We start from the raw sequence: 21168 nt of genomic DNA, 5'->3' as shown, positions 1-21168 counted from the left end.
AAGAGCGTAGTAGTGGAAAAAGGAATATATTCAAATATAAACTACACAGAAGCATTCTGTGAAACTTCTTTCTGATCTGAGCATTCAGCTAACAGAGTTAAACCATACTTTTGATTGAGCAGTTTTGAAACACTCTGTCTGTAGAAAATGCAACTGGACATTCGTAGCGCTAAGTGGGTAATAGTGGAAAAAAGAATATGTTCAAATATAAACTACACAGAAGCATTGTATGAAACTTCTTTCTGTTCTGTGCATTCAACTAACAGAGTTGAACCTTACTTTTGATTGAGCCGTTCTGAAACACTCTTTCTGTAGAAACTGCAATTGGACATTCTGAACGCTAAGAGGCCTATATTGGGAAAAAGAATGTCTACAAATAAAAACTACACAGAAGAATTGTGTGAAAATTCTTTCTGTTCTGTTTGTTCAACTAAAAGAGTTGAACCTTAGTTTTGATTGAGCCGTTCTGAAACACTCTTTCTGTAGAAAATGTAAGTGGAGATTCGGAGCGCTAAGAGGGTAATAGTGGAAAAAGGAATGTCTCCAAATATAAACTACACAGAATCATTCGGTGAAACTTCTTTCTGATCTGTGCATTCAGCTAACAGATTTAAACCATACTTTTGATTGAGCAGATCTGAACTCTCTTTCTGTAGAAAATGCAACTGGACATTTGGAGCGCTAAGAGAGTAGTAGTGGAAAAAGGAATATATTCAAATATAAACTACACAGAAGCATTCTGTGAAACTTCTTTCTGATCTGAGCATTCAGCTAACAGAGTTAAACCATACTTTTGATTGAGCAGTTTTGAAACACTCTGTCTGTAGAAAATGCAACTGGACATTCGTAGCGCTAAATGGGTAATAGTGGAAAAAAGAATATGTTCAAATAAAAACTACACAGAAGGATTGTATGAAACTTCTTTCTGTTCTGTGCATTCAACTAACAGATTTGAACCTTACTTTTGATTGAGCCTTTCTGAAACACTCTTTCTGTAGAAACTGCAATTGGACATTCTGAGCGCTAAGAGGCCTATATTGGGAAAAATAATATCTTCAAATAAAAACTACACAGAAGCATTGTGTGAAACTTATTTCTGATATGTTCATTAAGCTAACAGAGTTAAAACATACTTTTGATTGCGCAGTTCTGAAAACTCTTTCTGTAGAAAATGCAAGTGGACATTCGGAGCGCTAAGGGGGTAATAGTGGAAAAAGGAATATATTCAAATATAAACTACACAGTAGCATTCTGTGAAAATTCTTTCTGTTCTGTGCATTCAACTAACAGAGTTGAACCTTACTTTTGATTGAGCCGTTCTGAAACACTCTTTCTGTAGAAACTGCAATTGGACATGCTAAGCGCAAAGAGGCCTACATTTTGAAAAAGAATATCTTCAAATAAAAACTACACAGATGCATTCTGTGAAACTTATTTCTGATCTGTAAATTCAGTTAACAGAGATAAAACATATTTTTGATTGAGCAGTTATGAAACACTCTTTTGTAGAAAATGCAAGTGGAGATTCGGAGCGCTAAGAGGGTAATAGTGGAAAAAGGAATGTCTTCAAATATAAACTACACAGAATCATTCGGTGAAACTTCTTTCTGATCTGTGCATTCAGCTAACAGAGTTAAACCATACTTTTGATTGAGCAGATCTGAACACTCATTCTGTAGAAAATGCAACTGGACATTTAGAGCGCTAAGAGCGTAGTAGTGGAAAAAGGAATATATTCAAATATAAACTACACAGAAGCATTCTGTGAAACTTCTTTCTGATCTGAGCATTCAGCTAACAGAGTTAAACCATACTTTTGATTGAGCAGTTTTGAAACACTCTGTCTGTAGAAAATGCAACTGGACATTCGTAGCGCTAAGTGGGTAATAGTGGAAAAAAGAATATGTTCAAATATAAACTACACAGAAGCATTGTATGAAACTTCTTTCTGTTCTGTGCATTCAACTAACAGAGTTGAACCTTACATTTGATTGAGCCGTTCTGAAACACTCTTTCTGTAGAAACTGCAATTGGACATTCTGAGCGCTAAGAGGCCTATATTGGGAAAAAGAATGTCTACAAATAAAAACTACACAGAAGAATTGTGTTAAACTTCTTTCTCTTCTGTTTGTTCAACTAAAAGAGTTGAACCTTAGTTTTGATTGAGCCGTTCTGAAACTCTCTTTCTGTAGAAAATGCAAGTGGAGATTCGGAGCGCTAAGAGGGTAATAGTGGAAAAAGGAATGTCTCCAAATATAAACTTCACAGAATCATTCGGTGAAACTTCTTTCTGATCTGTGCATTCAGCTAACAGAGTTAAACCATACTTTTGATTGAGCAGATCTGAACTCTCTTTCTGTAGAAAATGCAACTGGACATTTGGAGCGCTAAGAGAGTAGTAGTGGAAAAAGGAATATATTCAAATATAAACTACACAGAAGCATTCTGTGAAACTTCTTTCTGATCTGAGCATTCAGCTAACAGAGTTAAACCATACTTTTGATTGAGCAGTTTTGAAACACTCTGTCTGTAGAAAATGCAACTGGACATTCGTAGCGCTAAGTGGGTAATAGTGGAAAAAAGAATATGTTCAAATATAAACTACACAGAAGCATTGTATGAAACTTCTTTCTGTTCTGTGCATTCAACTAACAGAGTTGAACCTTACTTTTGATTGAGCCGTTCTGAAACACTCTTTCTGTAGAAACTGCAATTGGACATTCTGAGCGCTAAGAGGCCTATATTGGGAAAAAGAATGTCTACAAATAAAAACTACACAGAAGAATTGTGTGAAACTTCTTTCTGTTCTGTTTGTTCAACTAAAAGATTTGAACCTTAGTTTTGATTGAGCCGTTCTGAAACACTCTTTCTGTAGAAAATGCAAGTGGAGATTCGGAGCGCTAAGAGGGTAATAGTGGAAAAAGGAATGTCTCCAAATATAAACTACACAGAATCATTCGGTGATACTTCTTTCTGATCTGTGCATTCAGCTAACAGAGTTAAACCATACTTTTGATTGAGCAGATCTGAACTCTCTTTCTGTAGATAATGCAACTGGACATTTGGAGCGCTAGGAGAGTAGTAGTGGAAAAAGGAATATATTCAAATATAAACTACACAGAAGCATTCTGTGAAACTTCTTTCTGATCTGAGCATTCAGCTAACAGATTTAAACCATACTTTTGATTGAGCAGTTTTGAAACACTCTGTCTGTAGAAAATGCCACTGGACATTCGTAGTGCTAAGTGGGTAATAGTGGAAAAAAGAATATGTTCAAATATAAACTACACAGAAGCATTGTATGAAACTTCTTTCTGTTCTGTGCATTCAACTAACAGAGTTGAACCTTACTTTTGATTGAGCCTTTCTGAAACACTCTTTCTGTAGAAACTGCAATTGGACATTCTGAGCGCTAAGAGGCCTCTATTGGGAAAAATAATATCTTCAAATAAAAACTACACAGAAACATTGTGTGAAACTTATTTCTGATATGTTCATTAAGCTAACAGAGTTAAACCATACTTTTGATTGCGCAGTTCTGAACACTCTTTCTGTAGAAAATGCAAGTGGACATTCGGAGCGCTAAGAGGGTAATAGTGGAAAAAGGAATATATTCAAATATAAACTACACAGTAGCATTCTGTGAAAATTCTTTCTGTTCTGTGCATTCAACTAACAGAGTTGAACCTTACTTTTGATTGAGCCGTTCTGAAACACTCTTTCTGTAGAAAGTGCAATTGGACATGCTAAGCGCTAAGAGGCCTACATTTTGAAAAAGAATATCTTCAAATAAAAACTACACAGATGCATTCTGTGAAACTTATTTCTGATCTGTAAATTCAGTTAACAGAGATAAAATATATTTTTGATTGAGCAGTTATGAAACACTCTTTTTGTAGAAAATGCAAGTGGAGATTCGGAGCGCTAAGAGGGTAATAGTGGAAAAAGGAATGTCTTCAAATATAAACTACACAGAATCATTCGGTGAAACTTCTTTCTGATCTGTGCATTCAGCTAACAGAGTTAAACCATACTTTTGATTGAGCAGATCTGAACACTCTTTCTGTAGAAAATGCAACTGGACATTTGGAGCGCTAAGAGCGTAGTAGTGGAAAAAGGAATATATTCAAATATAAACTACACAGAAGCATTCTGTGAAACTTCTTTCTGATCTGAGCATTCAGCTAACACAGTAAAACCATACTTTTGATTGAGCAGTTTTGAAACACTCTGTCTGTAGAAAATGCAACTGGACATTCGTAGCGCTAAGTGTGTAATAGTGGAAAAAAGAATATGTTCAAATATAAACTACACAGAAGCATTGTATGAAACTTCTTTCTGTTCTGTGCATTCAACTAACAGAGTTGAACCTTACTTTTGATTGAGCCGTTCTGAAACACTCTTTCTGTAGAAACTGCAATTGGACATTCTGAACGCTAAGAGGCCTATATTGGGAAAAAGAATGTCTACAAATAAAAACTACACAGAAGAATTGTGTGAAAATTCTTTCTGTTCTGTTTGTTCAACTAAAAGAGTTGAACCTTAGTTTTGATTGAGCCGTTCTGAAACACTCTTTCTGTAGAAAATGTAAGTGGAGATTCGGAGCGCTAAGAGGGTAATAGTGGAAAAAGGAATGTCTCCAAATATAAACTACACAGAATCATTCGGTGAAACTTCTTTCTGATCTGTGCATTCAGCTAACAGATTTAAACCATACTTTTGATTGAGCAGATCTGAACTCTCTTTCTGTAGAAAATGCAACTGGACATTTGGAGCGCTAAGAGAGTAGTAGTGGAAAAAGGAATATATTCAAATATAAACTACACAGAAGCATTCTGTGAAACTTCTTTCTGATCTGAGCATTCAGCTAACAGAGTTAAACCATACTTTTGATTGAGCAGTTTTGAAACACTCTGTCTGTAGAAAATGCAACTGGACATTCGTAGCGCTAAATGGGTAATAGTGGAAAAAAGAATATGTTCAAATAAAAACTACACAGAAGGATTGTATGAAACTTCTTTCTGTTCTGTGCATTCAACTAACAGATTTGAACCTTACTTTTGATTGAGCCTTTCTGAAACACTCTTTCTGTAGAAACTGCAATTGGACATTCTGAGCGCTAAGAGGCCTATATTGGGAAAAATAATATCTTCAAATAAAAACTACACAGAAGCATTGTGTGAAACTTATTTCTGATATGTTCATTAAGCTAACAGAGTTAAACCATACTTTTGATTGCGCAGTTCTGAAAACTCTTTCTGTAGAAAATGCAAGTGGACATTCGGAGCGCTAAGGGGGTAATAGTGGAAAAAGGAATATATTCAAATATAAACTACACAGTAGCATTCTGTGAAAATTCTTTCTGTTCTGTGCATTCAACTAACAGAGTTGAACCTTACTTTTGATTGAGCCGTTCTGAAACACTCTTTCTGTAGAAACTGCAATTGGACATGCTAAGCGCAAAGAGGCCTACATTTTGAAAAAGAATATCTTCAAATAAAAACTACACAGATGCATTCTGTGAAACTTATTTCTGATCTGTAAATTCAGTTAACAGAGATAAAACATATTTTTGATTGAGCAGTTATGAAACACTCTTTTGTAGAAAATGCAAGTGGAGATTCGGAGCGCTAAGAGGGTAATAGTGGAAAAAGGAATGTCTTCAAATATAAACTACACAGAATCATTCGGTGAAACTTCTTTCTGATCTGTGCATTCAGCTAACAGAGTTAAACCATACTTTTGATTGAGCAGATCTGAACACTCATTCTGTAGAAAATGCAACTGGACATTTAGAGCGCTAAGAGCGTAGTAGTGGAAAAAGGAATATATTCAAATATAAACTACACAGAAGCATTCTGTGAAACTTCTTTCTGATCTGAGCATTCAGCTAACAGAGTTAAACCATACTTTTGATTGAGCAGTTTTGAAACACTCTGTCTGTAGAAAATGCAACTGGACATTCGTAGCGCTAAGTGGGTAATAGTGGAAAAAAGAATATGTTCAAATATAAACTACACAGAAGCATTGTATGAAACTTCTTTCTGTTCTGTGCATTCAACTAACAGAGTTGAACCTTACATTTGATTGAGCCGTTCTGAAACACTCTTTCTGTAGAAACTGCAATTGGACATTCTGAGCGCTAAGAGGCCTATATTGGGAAAAAGAATGTCTACAAATAAAAACTACACAGAAGAATTGTGTGAAACTTCTTTCTCTTCTGTTTGTTCAACTAAAAGAGTTGAACCTTAGTTTTGATTGAGCCGTTCTGAAACTCTCTTTCTGTAGAAAATGCAAGTGGAGATTCGGAGCACTAAGAGGGTAATAGTGGAAAAAGGAATGTCTCCAAATATAAACTTCACAGAATCATTCGGTGAAACTTCTTTCTGATCTGTGCATTCAGCTAACAGAGTTAAACCATACTTTTGATTGAGCAGATCTGAACTCTCTTTCTGTAGAAAATGCAACTGGACATTTGGAGCGCTAAGAGAGTAGTAGTGGAAAAAGGAATATATTCAAATATAAACTACACAGAAGCATTCTGTGAAACTTCTTTCTGATCTGAGCATTCAGCTAACAGAGTTAAACCATACTTTTGATTGAGCAGTTTTGAAACACTCTGTCTGTAGAAAATGCAACTGGACATTCGTAGCGCTAAGTGGGTAATAGTGGAAAAAAGAATATGTTCAAATATAAATTACACAGAAGCATTGTATGAAATTTCTTTCTGTTCTGTGCATTCAACTAACAGAGTTGAACCTTACTTTTGATTGAGCCTTTCTGAAACACTCTTTCTGTAGAAACTGCAATTGGACATTCTGAGCGCTAAGAGGCCTCTATTGGGAAAAATAATATCTTCAAATAAAAACCACACAGAAACATTGTGTGAAACTTATTTCTGATATGTTCATTAAGCTAACACAGTTAAACCATACTTTTGATTGCGCAGTTCTGAACACTCTTTCTGTAGAAAATGCAAGTGGACATTCGGAGCGCTAAGAAGGTAATAGTGGAAAAAGGAATATATTCAAATATAAACTACACAGTAGCATTCTGTGAAAATTCTTTCTGTTCTGTGCATTCAACTAACAGAGTTGAACCTTACTTTTGATTGAGCCATTCTGAAACACTCTTTCTGTAGAAACTGCAATTGGACATGCTAAGCGCTAAGAGGCCTACATTTTGAAAAAGAATATCTTCAAATAAAAACTACACAGATGCATTCTGTGAAACTTATTTCTGATCTGTAAATTCAGTTAACAGAGATAAAATATATTTTTGATTGAGCAGTTATGAAACACTCTTTTTGTAGAAAATGCAAGTGGAGATTCGGAGCGCTAAGAGGGTAATAGTGGAAAAAGGAATGTCTTCAAATATAAACTACACAGAATCATTCGGTGAAACTTCTTTCTGATCTGTGCATTCAGCTAACAGAGTTAAACCATACTTTTGATTGAGCAGATCTGAACACTCTTTCTGTAGAAAATGCAACTGGACATTTGGAGCGCTAAGAGCGTAGTAGTGGAAAAAGGAATATATTCAAATATAAACTACACAGAAGCATTCTGTGAAACTTCTTTCTGATCTGAGCATTCAGCTAACACAATTAAACCATACTTTTGATTGAGCAGTTTTGAAACACTCTGTCTGTAGAAAATGCAACTGGACATTCGTAGCGCTAAGTGGGTAATAGTGGAAAAAATAATATGTTCAAATATAAACTACACAGAAGCATTGTATGAAACTTCTTTCTGTTCTGTGCATTCAACTAACAGAGTTGAACCTTACTTTTGATTGAGCCGTTCTGAAACACTCTTTCTGTAGAAACTGCAATTGGACATTCTGAGCGCTAAGAGGCCTATATTGGGAAAAAGAATGTCTACAAATAAAAACTACACAGAAGAATTGTGTGAAACTTCTTTCTGTTCTGTTTGTTCAACTAAAAGAGTTGAACCTTAGTTTTGATTGAGCCGTTCAGAAACACTCTTTCTGTAGAAAATGTAAGTGGAGATTCGGAGCGCTAAGAGGGTAATAGTGGAAAAAGGAATGTCTCCAAATATAAACTACACAGAATCATTCGGTGAAACTTCTTTCTGATCTGTGCATTCAGCTAACAGATTTAAACCATACTTTTGATTGAGCAGATCTGAAATCTCTTTCTGTAGAAAATGCAACTGGACATTTGGAGCGCTAAGAGAGTAGTAGTGGAAAAAGGAATATATTCAAATATAAACTACACAGAAGCATTCTGTGAAACTTCTTTCTGATCTGAGCATTCAGCTAACAGAGTTAAACCATACTTTTGATTGAGCAGTTTTGAAACACTCTGTCTGTAGAAAATGCAACTGGACATTCGTAGCGCTAAGTGGGTAATAGTGGAAAAAAGAATATGTTCAAATATAAACTACACAGAAGCATTGTATGAAACTTCTTTCTGTTCTGTGCATTCAACTGACAGAGTTGAACCTTATTTTGATTGAGCCTTTCTGAAACACTCTTTCTGTAGAAACTGCAATTGGACATTCTGAGCGCTAAGAGGCCTATATTGGGAAAAATAATATCTTCAAATAAAAACTACACAGAAGCATTGTGTGAAACTTATTTCTGATATGTTCATTAAGCTAGCAGAGTTAAACCATACTTTTGATTGCGCAGTTCTGAACACTCTTTCTGTAGAAAATGCAAGTGGACATTCGGAGCGCTAAGAGGGTAATAGTGGAAAAAGGAATATATTCAAATATAAACTACACAGTAGCATTCTGTGAAAATACTTTCTGTTCTGTGCATTCAACTAACAGAGTTGAACCTTACTTTTGATTGAGCCGTTCTGAAACACTGTTTCTGTAGAAACTGCAATTGGACATGCTAAGCGCTAAGAGGCCTACATTTTGAAAAAGAATATCTTCAAATAAAAACTACACAGATGCATTCTGTGAAACTTATTTCTGATCTGTAAATTCAGTTAACAGAGATAAAACATATTTTTGATTGAGCAGTTATGAAACACTCTTTTTCTAGAAAATGCAAGTGGAGATTCGGAGCGCTAAGAGGGTAATAGTGGAAAAAGGAATGTCTTCAAATATAAACTACACAGAATCATTCGGTGAAACATCTTTCTGATCTGTGCATTCAGCTAACAGAGTTAAACCATACTTTTGATTGAGCAGATCTGAACACTCTTTCTGTAGGAAATGCAACTGGACATTTGGAGCGCTAAGAGCGTAGTAGTGGAAAAAGGAATATATTCAAATATAAACTACACAGAAGCATTCTGCGAAACTTCTTTCCGATCTGAGCATTCAGCTAACAGAGTTAAACCATACTTTTGATTGAGCAGTTTTGAAACACTCTGTCTGTAGAAAATGCAACTGGACATTCGTAGCGCTAAGTGGGTAATAGTGGAAAAAAGAATATATTCAAATATAAACTACACATAAGCATTGTATGAAACTTCTTTCTGTTCTGTGCATTCAACTAACAGAGTTGAACCTTACTTTTGATTGAGCCGTTCTGAAACACTCTTTCTGTAGAAACTGCAATTGGACATTCTGAGCGCTAAGAGGCCTATATTGGGAAAAAGAATGTCTACAAATAAAAACTACACAGAAGAATTGTGTGAAACTTCTTTCTCTTCTGTTTGTTCAACTAAAAGAGTTGAACCTTAGTTTTGATTGAGCCGTTCTGAAACTCTCTTTCTGTAGAAAATGCAAGTGGAGATTCGGAGCGCTAAGGGGGTAATAGTGGAAAAAGGAATGTCTCCAAATATAAACTTCACAGAATCATTCGGTGAAACTTCTTTCTGATCTGTGCATTCAGCTAACAGAGTTAAACCATACTTTTGATTGAGCAGATCTGAACTCTCTTTCTGTAGAAAATGCAACTGGACATTTGGAGCGCTAAGAGAGTAGTAGTGGAAAAAGGAATATATTCAAATATAAACTACACAGAAGCATTCTGTGAAACTTCTTTCTGATCTGAGCATTCAGCTAACAGAGTTAAACCATACTTTTGATTGAGCAGTTTTGAAACACTCTGTCTGTAGAAAATGCAACTGGACATTCGTAGCGCTAAGTGGGTAATAGTGGAAAAAAGAATATGTTCAAATATAAACTACACAGAAGCATTGTATGAAATTTCTTTCTGTTCTGTGCATTCAACTAACAGAGTTGAACCTTACTTTTGATTGAGCCTTTCTGAAACACTCTTTCTGTAGAAACTGCAATTGGACATTCTGAGCGCTAAGAGGCCTCTATTGGGAAAAATAATATCTTCAAATAAAAACTACACAGAAGCATTGTGTGAAACTTATTTCTGATATGTTCATTAAGCTAACAGAGTTAAACCATACTTTTGATTGCGCAGTTCTGAACACTCTTTCTGTAGAAAATGCAAGTGGACATTCGGAGCGCTAAGAGGGTAATAGTGGAAAAAGGAATATATTCAAATATAAACTACACAGTAGCATTCTGTTAAAATTCTTTCTGTTCTGTGCATTCAACTAACAGAGTTGAACCTTACTTTTGATTGAGCCGTTCTGAAACACTCTTTCTGTAGAAACTGCAATTGGACATGCTAAGCGCTAAGAGGCCTACATTGGGAAAAAGAATATCTTCAAATAAAAACTACACAGATGCATTCTGTGAAACTTATTTCTGATCTGTAAATTCAGTTAACAGAGATAAAACATATTTTTGATTGAGCAGTTATGAAACACTCCTTTGTAGAAAATGCAAGTGGAGATTCGGAGCGCTAAGAGGGTAATAGTGGAAAAAGGAATGTCTTCAAATATAAACTAGACAGAATCATTCGGTGAAACTTCTTTCTGATCTGTGCATTCAGCTAACAGAGTTAAACCATACTTTTGATTGAGCAGATCTGAACACTATTTCTGTAGAAAATGCAACTGGACATTTGGAGCGCTAAGAGCGTAGTAGTGGAAAAAGGAATATATTCAAATATAAACTACACAGAAGCATTCTGTGAAACTTCTTTCTGATCTGAGCATTCAGCTAACAGAGTTAAACCATACTTTTGATTGAGCAGTTTTGAAACACTCTGTCTGTAGAAAATGCAACTGGACATTCGTAGCGCTAAGTGGGTAATAGTGGAAAAAAGAATATGTTCAAATATAAACTACACAGAAGCATTGTATGAAACTTCTTTCTGTTCTGAGCATTCAACTAACAGAGTTGAACCTTACTTCTGATTGAGCCGTTCTGAAACACTCTTTCTGTAGAAACTGCAATTGGACATTCTGAGCGCTAAGAGGCCTATATTGGGAAAAAGAATGTCTACAAATAAAAACTACACAGAAGAATTGCGTGAAACTTCTTTCTGTTCTGTTTGTTCAACTAAAAGAGTTGAACCTTAGTTTTGATTGAGCCGTTCTGAAACACTCTTTCTGTAGAAAATGCAAGTGGAGATTCGGAGCGCTAAGAGGGTAATAGTGGAAAAAGGAATGTCTCCAAATATAAACTACACAGAATCATTCGGTGAAACTTCTTTCTGATCTGTGCATTCAGCTAACAGAGTTAAACCATACTTTTGATTGAGCAGATCTGAACTATCTTTCTGTAGAAAATGCAACTGGACATTTGGAGCGCTAAGAGAGTAGTAGTGGAAAAAGGAATATATTCAAATATAAACTACACAGAAGCATTCTGTGAAACTTCTTTCTGATCTGAGCATTCAGCTAACAGAGTTAAACCATACTTTTGATTGAGCAGTTTTGAAACACTCTGTCTGTAGAAAATGCAACTGGACATTCGTAGCGCTAAGTGGGTAATAGTGGAAAAAAGAATATGTTCAAATATAAACTACACAGAAGGATTGTATGAAACTTCTTTCTGTTCTGTGCATTCAACTAACAGATTTGAACCTTACTTTTGATTGAGCCTTTCTGAAACACTCTTTCTGTAGAAACTGCAATTGGACATTCTGAGCGCTAAGAGGCCTATATTGGGAAAAATAATATCTTCAAATAAAAACTACACAGAAGCATTGTGTGAAACTTATTTCTGATATGTTCATTAAGCTAACAGAGTTAAACCATACTTTTGATTGCGCAGTTCTGAACACTCTTTCTGTAGAAAATGCAAGTGGACATTCGGAGCGCTAAGAGGGTAATAGTGGAAAAAGGAATATATTCAAATATACACTACACAGTAGCATTCTGTGAAAATTCTTTCTGTTCTGTGCATTCAACTAACAGAGTTGAACCTTACTTTTGATTGAGCCGTTCTGAAACACTCTTTCTGTAGAAACTGCAATTGGACATGCTAAGCGCTAAGAGGCCTACATTTTGAAAAAGAATATCTTCAAATAAAAACTACACAGATGCATTCTGTGAAACTTATTTCTGATCTGTAAATTCAGTTAACAGAGATAAAATATATTTTTGATTGAGCAGTTATGAAACACTCTTTTTGTAGAAAATGCAAGTGGAGATTCGGAGCGCTAAGAGGGTAATAGTGGAAAAAGGAATGTCTTCAAATATAAACTACACAGAATCATTCGGTGAAACTTCTTTCTGATCTGTGCATTCAGCTAACAGAGTTAAACCATACTTTTGATTGAGCAGATCTGAACACTCTTTCTGTAGAAAATGCAACTGGACATTTGGAGCGCTAAGAGCGTAGTAGTGGAAAAAGGAATATATTCAAATATAAACTACACAGAAGCATTCTGCGAAACTTCTTTCTGATCTGAGCATTCAGCTAACAGAGTTAAACCATACTTTTGATTGAGCAGTTTTGAAACACTCTGTCTGTAGAAAGTGCAACTGGACATTCGTAGCGCTAAGTGGGTAATAGTGGAAAAAAGAATATGTTCAAATATAAACTACACAGAAGCATTGTATGAAACTTCTTTCTGTTCTGTGCATTCAACTAACAGAGTTGAACCTTACTTTTGATTGAGCCGTTCTGAAACACTCTTTCTGTAGAAACTGCAATTGGACATTCTGAGCGCTAAGAGGCTTATATTGGGAAAAAGAATGTCTACAAATAAAAACTACACAGAAGAATTGTGTGAAACTTCTTTCTCTTCTGTTTGTTCAACTAAAAGAGTTGAACATTAGTTTTGATTGAGCCGTTCTGAAACACTCTTTCTGTAGAAAATGCAAGTGGAGATTCGGAGCGCTAAGAGGGTAATAGTGGAAAAAGGAATGTCTCCAAATATAAACTTCACAGAATCATTCGGTGAAACTTCTTTCTGATCTGTGCATTCAGCTAACAGAGTTAAACCATACTTTTGATGGAGCAGATCTGAACTCTCTTTCTGTAGAAAATGCAACTGGACATTTGGAGCGCTAAGAGAGTAGTAGTGGAAAAAGTAATATATTCAAATATAAACTACACAGAAGCATTCTGTGAAACTTCTTTCTGATCTGAGCATTCAGATAACAGAGTTAAACCATACTTTTGATTGAGCAGTTTTGAAACACTCTGTCTGTAGAAAATGCAACTGGACATTCGTAGCGCTAAGTGGGTTATAGTGGAAAAAAGAATATGTTCAAATATAAACTACACAGAAGCATTGTATGAAACTTCTTTCTGTTCTGTGCATTCAACTAACAGAGTTGAACCTTACTTTTGATTGAGCCTTTCTGAAACACTCTTTCTGTAGAAACTGCAATTGGACATTCTGAGCGCTAAGAGGCCTCTATTGGGAAAAATAATATCTTCAAATAAAAACTACACAGAAGCATTGTGTGAAACTTATTTCTGATATGTTCATTAAGCTAACAGAGTTAAACCATACTTTTGATTGCGCAGTTCTGAACACTCTTTCTGTAGAAAATGCAAGTGGACATTCGGAGCGCTAAGAGGGTAATAGTGGAAAAAGGAATATATTCAAATATAAACTACACAGTAGCATTCTGTGAAAATTCTTTCTGTTCTGTGCATTCAACTAACAGAGTTGAACCTTACTTTTGATTGAGCCGTTCTGAAACACTCTTTCTGTAGAAACTGCAATTGGACATGCTAAGCGCTAAGAGGCCTACATTGGGAAAAAGAATATCTTCAAATAAAAACTACACAGATGCATTCTGTGAAACTTATTTCTGATCTGTAAATTCAGTTAACAGAGATAAAATATATTTTTGATTGAGCAGTTATGAAACACTCCTTTGTAGAAAATGCAAGTGGAGATTCGGAGCGCTAAGAGGGTAATAGTGGAAAAAGGAATGTCTTCAAATATAAACTACACAGAATCATTCTGTGAAACTTCTTTCTGATCTGTGCATTCAGCTAACAGAGTTAAACCATACTTTTGATTGAGCAGATCTGAACACTATTTCTGTAGAAAATGCAACTGGACATTTGGAGCGCTAAGAGCGTAGTAGTGGAAAAAGTAATATATTCAAATATAAACTACACAGAAGCATTCTGTGAAACTTCTTTCTGATCTGAGCATTCAGCTAACAGAGTTAAACCATACTTTTGATTGAGCAGTTTTGAAACACTCTGTCTGTAGAAAATGCAACTGGACATTCGTAGCGCTAAGTGGGTAATAGTGGAAAAAGAATATGTTCAAATATAAACTACACAGAAGCATTGTATGAAACTTCTTTCTGTTCTGAGCATTCAACTAACAGAGTTGAACCTTACTTTTGATTGAGCCGTTCTGAAACACTCTTTCTGTAGAAACTGCAATTGGACATTCTGAGCGCTAAGAGGCCTATATTGGGAAAAAGAATGTCTACAAATAAAAACTACACAGAAGAATTGTGTGAAACTTCTTTCTGTTCTGTTTGTTCAACTAAAAGTGTTTAACCTTAGTTTTGATTGAGCCGTTCTGAAACACTCTTTCTGTAGAAAATGCAAGTGGAGATTCGGAGCTCTAAGAGGGTAATAGTGGAAAAAGGAATGTCTCCAAATATAAACTACACAGAATCATTCGGTGAAACTTCTTTCTGATCTGTGCATTCAGCTAACAGAGATAAACCATACTTTTGATTGAGCAGATCTGAACTATCTTTCTGTAGAAAATGCAACTGGACATTTGGAGCGCTAAGAGAGTAGTAGTGGAAAAAGGAATATATTCAAATATAAACTACACAGAAGCATTCTGTGAAACTTCTTTCTGATCTGAGCATTCAGCTAACAGAGTTAAACCATACGTTTGATTGAGCAGTTTTGAAACACTCTGTCTGTAGAAAATGCAACTGGACATTCGTAGCGCTAAGTGGGTAATAGTGGAAAAAAGAATATGTTCAAATATAAACTACACAGAAGGATTGTATGAAACTTCTTTCTGTTCTGTGCATTCAACTAACAGAGTTGAACCTTACTTTTGATTGAGCCTTTCTGAAACACTCTTTCTGTAGAAACTGCAATTGGACATTCTGAGCGCTAAGAGGCCTATATTGGGAAAAATAATATCTTCAAATAAAAACTACACAGAAGCATTGTGTGAAACTTATTTCTGATATGTTCATTAAGCTAACAGAGTTAAACCATACTTTTGATTGCGCAGTTCTGAACACTCTTTCTGTAGAAAATGCAAGTGGACATTCGGAGCGCTAAGAGGGTAATAGTGGAAAAAGGAATATATTCAAATATAAACTACACAGTAGCATTCTGTGAAAATTCTTTCTGTTCTGTGCATTCAACTAACAGAGTTGAACCTTACTTTTGATTGAGCCGTTCTGAAACACTCTTTCTGTAGAAACTGCAATTGGACATGCTAAGCGCAAAGAGGCCTACATTTTGAAAAAGAATATCTTCAAATAAAAACTACACAGATGCATTCTGTGAAACTTATTTCTGATCTGTAAATTCAGTTAACAGAGATAAAACATATTTTTGATTGAGCAGTTATGAAACACTCTTTTTGTAGAAAATGCAAGTGGAGATTCGGAGCGCTAAGAGGGTAATAGTGGAAAAAGGAATGTCTTCAAATATAAACTACACAGAATCATTCGGTGAAACTTCTTTCTGATCTGTGCATTCAGCTAACAGAGTTAAACCATACTTTTGATTGAGCAGATCTGAACACTCTTTCTGTAGAAATTGCAACTGGACATTTGGAGCGCTAAGAGCGTAGTAGTGGAAAAAGGAATATATTCAAATATAAACTACACAGAAGCATTCTGCGAAACTTCTTTCTGATCTGAGCATTCAGCTAACAGAGTTAAACCATACTTTTGATTGAGCAGTTTTGAAACACTCTGTCTGTAGAAAGTGCAACTGGACATTCGTAGCGCTAAGTGGGTAATAGTGGAAAAAAGAATATGTTCAAATATAAACTACACAGAAGCATTGTATGAAACTCCTTTCTGTTCTGTGCATTCAACTAACAGAGTTGAACCTTACATTTGATTGAGCCGTTCTGAAACACTCTTTCTGGAGAAACTGCAATTGGACATTCTGAGCGCTAAGAGGCCTATATTGGGAAAAAGAATGTCTACAAATAAAAACTACACAGAAGAATTGTGTGAAACTTCTTTCTGTTCTGTTTGTTCAACTAAAAGAGTTGAACCTTAGTTTTGATTGAGCCGTTCTGAAACACTCTTTCTGTAGAAAATGCAAGTGGAGATTCGGAGCGCTAACAGGGTAATAGTGGAAAAAGGAATGTCTCCAAATATAAACTACACAGAATCATTCGGTGAAACTTCTTTCTGATCTGTGCATTCAGCTAACAGAGTTAAACCATACTTTTGATTGAGCAGATCTGAACTCTCTTTCTGTAGAAAATGCAACTGGACATTTGGAGCGCTAAGAGAGTAGTAGTGGAAAAAGGAATATATTCAAATATAAACTACACAGAAGCATTCTGTGAAACTTCTTTCTGATCTGAGCATTCAGCTAACAGAGTTAAACCATACTTTTGATTGAGCAGTTTTGAAACACTCTGTCTGTAGAAAATGCAACTGGACATTCGTAGCGCTAAGTGAGTAATAGTGGAAAAAAGAATATGTTCAAATATAAACTACACAGAAGCATTGTATGAAACTTCTTTCTGTTCTGTGCATTCAACTAACAGAGTTGAACCTTACTTTTGATTGAGCCTTTCTGAAACACTCTTTCTGTAGAAACTGCAATTGGACATTCTGAGCGCTAAGAGGCCTATATTGGGAAAAATAATATCTTCAAATAAAAACTACACAGAAGCATTGTGTGAAACTTATTTCTGATATGTTCATTAAGCTAACAGAGTTAAACCATACTTTTGATTGCGCAGTTCTGAACACTCTTTCTGTAGAAAATGCAAGTGGACATTCGGAGCGCTAAGAGGGTAATAGTGGAAAAAGGAATATATTCAAATATAAACTACACAGTAGCATTCTGTGAAAATTCTTTCTGTTCTGTGCATTCAACTAACAGAGTTGAACCTTACTTTTGATTGAGCCGTTCTGAAACACTCTTTCTGTAGAAACTGCAATTGGACATGCTAAGCGCAAAGAGGCCTACATTTTGAAAAAGAATATCTTCAAATAAAAACTACACAGATGCATTCTGTGAAACTTATTTCTGATCTGTAAATTCAGTTAACAGAGATAAAACATATTTTTGATTGAGCAGTTATGAAACACTCTTTTGTAGAAAATGCAAGTGGAGATTCGGAGCGCTAAGAGGGTAATAGTGGAAAAAGGAATGTCTTCAAATATAAACTACACAGAATCATTCGGTGAAACTTCTTTCTGATCTGTGCATTCAGCTAACAGAGTTAAACCATACTTTTGATTGAGCAGATCTGAACACTCTTTCTGTAGAAAATGCAACTGGACCTTTGGAGCGCTAAGAGCGTAGTAGTGGAAAAAGGAATATATTCAAATATAAACTACACAGAAGCATTCTGTGAAACTTCTTTCTGATCTGAGCATTCAGCTAACAGAGTTAAACCATACTTTTGATTGAGCAGTTTTGAAACACTCTGTCTGTAGAAAATGCAACTGGACATTCATAGCGCTAAGTGGGTAATAGTGGAAAAAAGAATATGTTCAAATATAAACTACACAGAAGCATTGTATGAAACTACTTTCTGTTCTGTGCATTCAACTAACAGAGTTGAAACTTACTTTTGATTGAGCCGTTCTGAAACACTCTTTCTGTAGAAACTGCAATTGGACATTCTGAGCGCTAAGAGGCCTATATTGGGAAAAATAATATCTTCAAATAAAAACTACACAGAAGCATTGTGTGAAACTTATTTCTGATATGTTCATTAAGCTAACAGAGTTAAACCATACTTTTGATTGCGCAGTTCTGAAAACTCTTTCTGTAGAAAATGCAAGTGGACATTCGGAGCGCTAAGAGGGTAATAGTGGAAAAAGGAATATATTCAAATATAAACTACACAGTAGCATTCTGTGAAAATTCTTTCTGTTCTGTGCATTCAACTAACAGAGTTGAACCTTACTTTTGATTGAGCCGTTCTGAAACACTCTTTCTGTAGAAACTGCAATTGGACATGCTAAGCGCTAAGAGGCCTACATTGGGAAAAAGAATATCTTCAAATAAAAACTACACAGATGCATTCTGTGAAACTTATTTCTGATCTGTAAATTCAGTTAACAGAGATAAAACATATTTTTGATTGAGCAGTTATGAAACACTCTTTTTGTAGAAAATGCAAGTGGAGATTCGGAGCGCTAAGAGGGTAATAGTGGAAAAAGGAATGTCTTCAAATATAAACTACACAGAATCATTCGGTGAAACTTCTTTCTGATCTGTGCATTCAGCTAACAGAGTTAAACCATACTTTTGATTGAGCAGATCTGAACACTCTTTCTGTAGAAAATGCAACTGGACATTTGGAGCGCTAAGAGCGTAGTAGTGGAAAAAGGAATATATTCAAATATAAACTACACAGAAGCATTCTGTGAAACTTCTTTCTGATCTGAGCATTCAGCTAACAGAGTTAAACCATACTTTTGATTGAGCAGTTTTGAAACACTCTGTCTGTAGAAAATGCAACTGGACATTCGTAGCGCTAAGTGGGTAATAGTGGAAAAAAGAAAATGTTCAAATATAAACTACACAGAAGCATTGTATGAAACTTCTTTCTGTTCTGTGCATTCAACTAACAGAGTTGAACCTTACTTTTGATTGAGCCGTTCTGAAACACTCTTTCTGTAGAAACTGCAATTGGACATTCTGAGCGCTAAGAGGCCTATATTGGGAAAAAGAATGTCTACAAATAAAAACTACACAGAAGAATTGTGTGAAACTTCTTTCTGTTCTGTTTGTTCAACTAAAAGAGTTGAACCTTAGTTTTGATTGAGCCGTTCTGAAACACTCTTTCTGTAGAAAATGCAAGTGGAGATTCGGAGCGCTAAAAGGGTAATAGTGGAAAAAGGAATGTCTCCAAATATAAACTACACAGAATCATTCGGTGAAACTTCTTTCTGATCTGTGCATTCAGCTAACAGAGTTAAACCATACTTTTGATTGAGCAGATCTGAACACTCTTTCTGTAGAAAATGCAACTGGACATTTGGAGCGCTAAGAGAGTAGTAGTGGAAAAAGGAATATATTCAAATATAAACTACACAGAAGCATTCTGTGAAACTTCTTTCTGATCTGAGCATTCAGCTAACAGAGTTAAACCATACTTTTGATTGAGCAGTTTTGAAACACTCTGTCTGTAGAAAATGCAACTGGACATTCGTAGCGCTAAGTGGGTAATTGTGGAAAAAAGAATATGTTCAAATATAAACTACACAGAAGCAGTGTATAAAACTTCTTTCTGTTCTGTGCATTCAACTAACAGAGTTGAACCTTACTTTTGATTGAGCCTTTCTGAAACACTCTTTCTGTAGAAACTGCAATTGGACATTCTGAGCGCTAAGAGGCCTCTATTGGGAAAAATAATATCTTCAAATAAAAACTACACAGAAGCATTGTGTGAAACTTATTTCTGATATGTTCATTAAGCTAACAGAGTTAAACCATACTTTCGATTGCGCAGTTCTGAACGGTCTTTCTGTAGAAAATGCAAGTGGACATTCGGAGCGCTAAGAGGGTAATAGTGGAAAAAGGAATATATTCAAATATAAACTACACAGTAGCATTCTGTGAAAATTCTTTCTGTTCTGTGCATTCAACTAACAGAGTTGAACCTTACTTTTGATTGAGCCGTTCTGAAACACTCTTTCTGTAGAAAGTGCAATTGGACATGCTAAGCGCTAAGAGGCCTACATTGGGAAAAAGAATATCTTCAAATAAAAACTACACAGATGCATTCTGTGAAACTTATTTCTGATCTGTAAATTCAGTTAACAGAGATAAAACATATTTTTGATTGAGCAGTTATGAAACACTCTTTTTGTAGAAAATGCAAGTGGAGATTCGGAGCGCTAAGAGGTTAATAGTGGAAAAAGGAATGTCTTCAAATATAAACTACACAGAATCATTCGCTGAAACTTCTTTCTGATCTGTGCATTCAGCTAACAGAGTTAAACCATACTTTTGATTGAGCAGATCTGAACACTCTTTCTGTAGAAAATGCAACTGGACATTTGGAGCGCTAAGAGCGTAGTAGTGGAAAAAGGAATATATTCAAATATAAACTACACAGAAGCATTCTGTGAAACTTCTTTCTGATCTGAGCATTCAGCTAACAGAGTTAAACCATACTTTTGATTGAGCAGTTTTGAAACACTCTGTCTGTAGAAAATGCAACTGGACATTCGTAGCGCTAAGTGGGTAATAGTGGAAAAAAGAATATGTTCAAATATAAACTACACAGAAGCATTGTATGAAACTTCTTTCTGTTCTGTGCATTCAACTAACAGAGTTGAACCTTACTTTTGATTGAGCCGTTCTGAAACACTCTTTCTGTAGAAACTGCAATTGGACATTCTGAGCGCTAAGAGGCCTATATTGGGAAAAAGAATGTCTACAAATAAAAACTACACAGAAGAATTTTGTGAAACTTCTTTCTGTTCTGTTTGTTCAACTAAAAGAGTTGAACCTTAGTTTTGATTGAGCCGTTCTGAAACACACTTTCTGTAGAAAATGCAAGTGGAGATTCGGAGCGCTAAGAGCGTAATAGTGGAAAAAGGAATGTCTCCAAATATAAACTACACAGAATCATTCTGTGAAACTTCTTTCTGATCTGTGCATTCAGCTAACAGAGTTAAACCATACTTTTGATTGAGCAGATCTGAACACTCTTTCTGTAGAAAATGCAACTGGACATTTGGAGCGCTAAGAGCGT

This window comes from Symphalangus syndactylus, chromosome X (assembly GCF_028878055.3).
Source record: "Symphalangus syndactylus isolate Jambi chromosome X, NHGRI_mSymSyn1-v2.1_pri, whole genome shotgun sequence".
In the NCBI taxonomy this organism is placed as follows: domain Eukaryota; kingdom Metazoa; phylum Chordata; class Mammalia; order Primates; family Hylobatidae; genus Symphalangus; species Symphalangus syndactylus.
The sequence above is the reverse complement of the archived record's forward strand: the minus strand, read 5'-3'. Positions refer to the sequence as shown.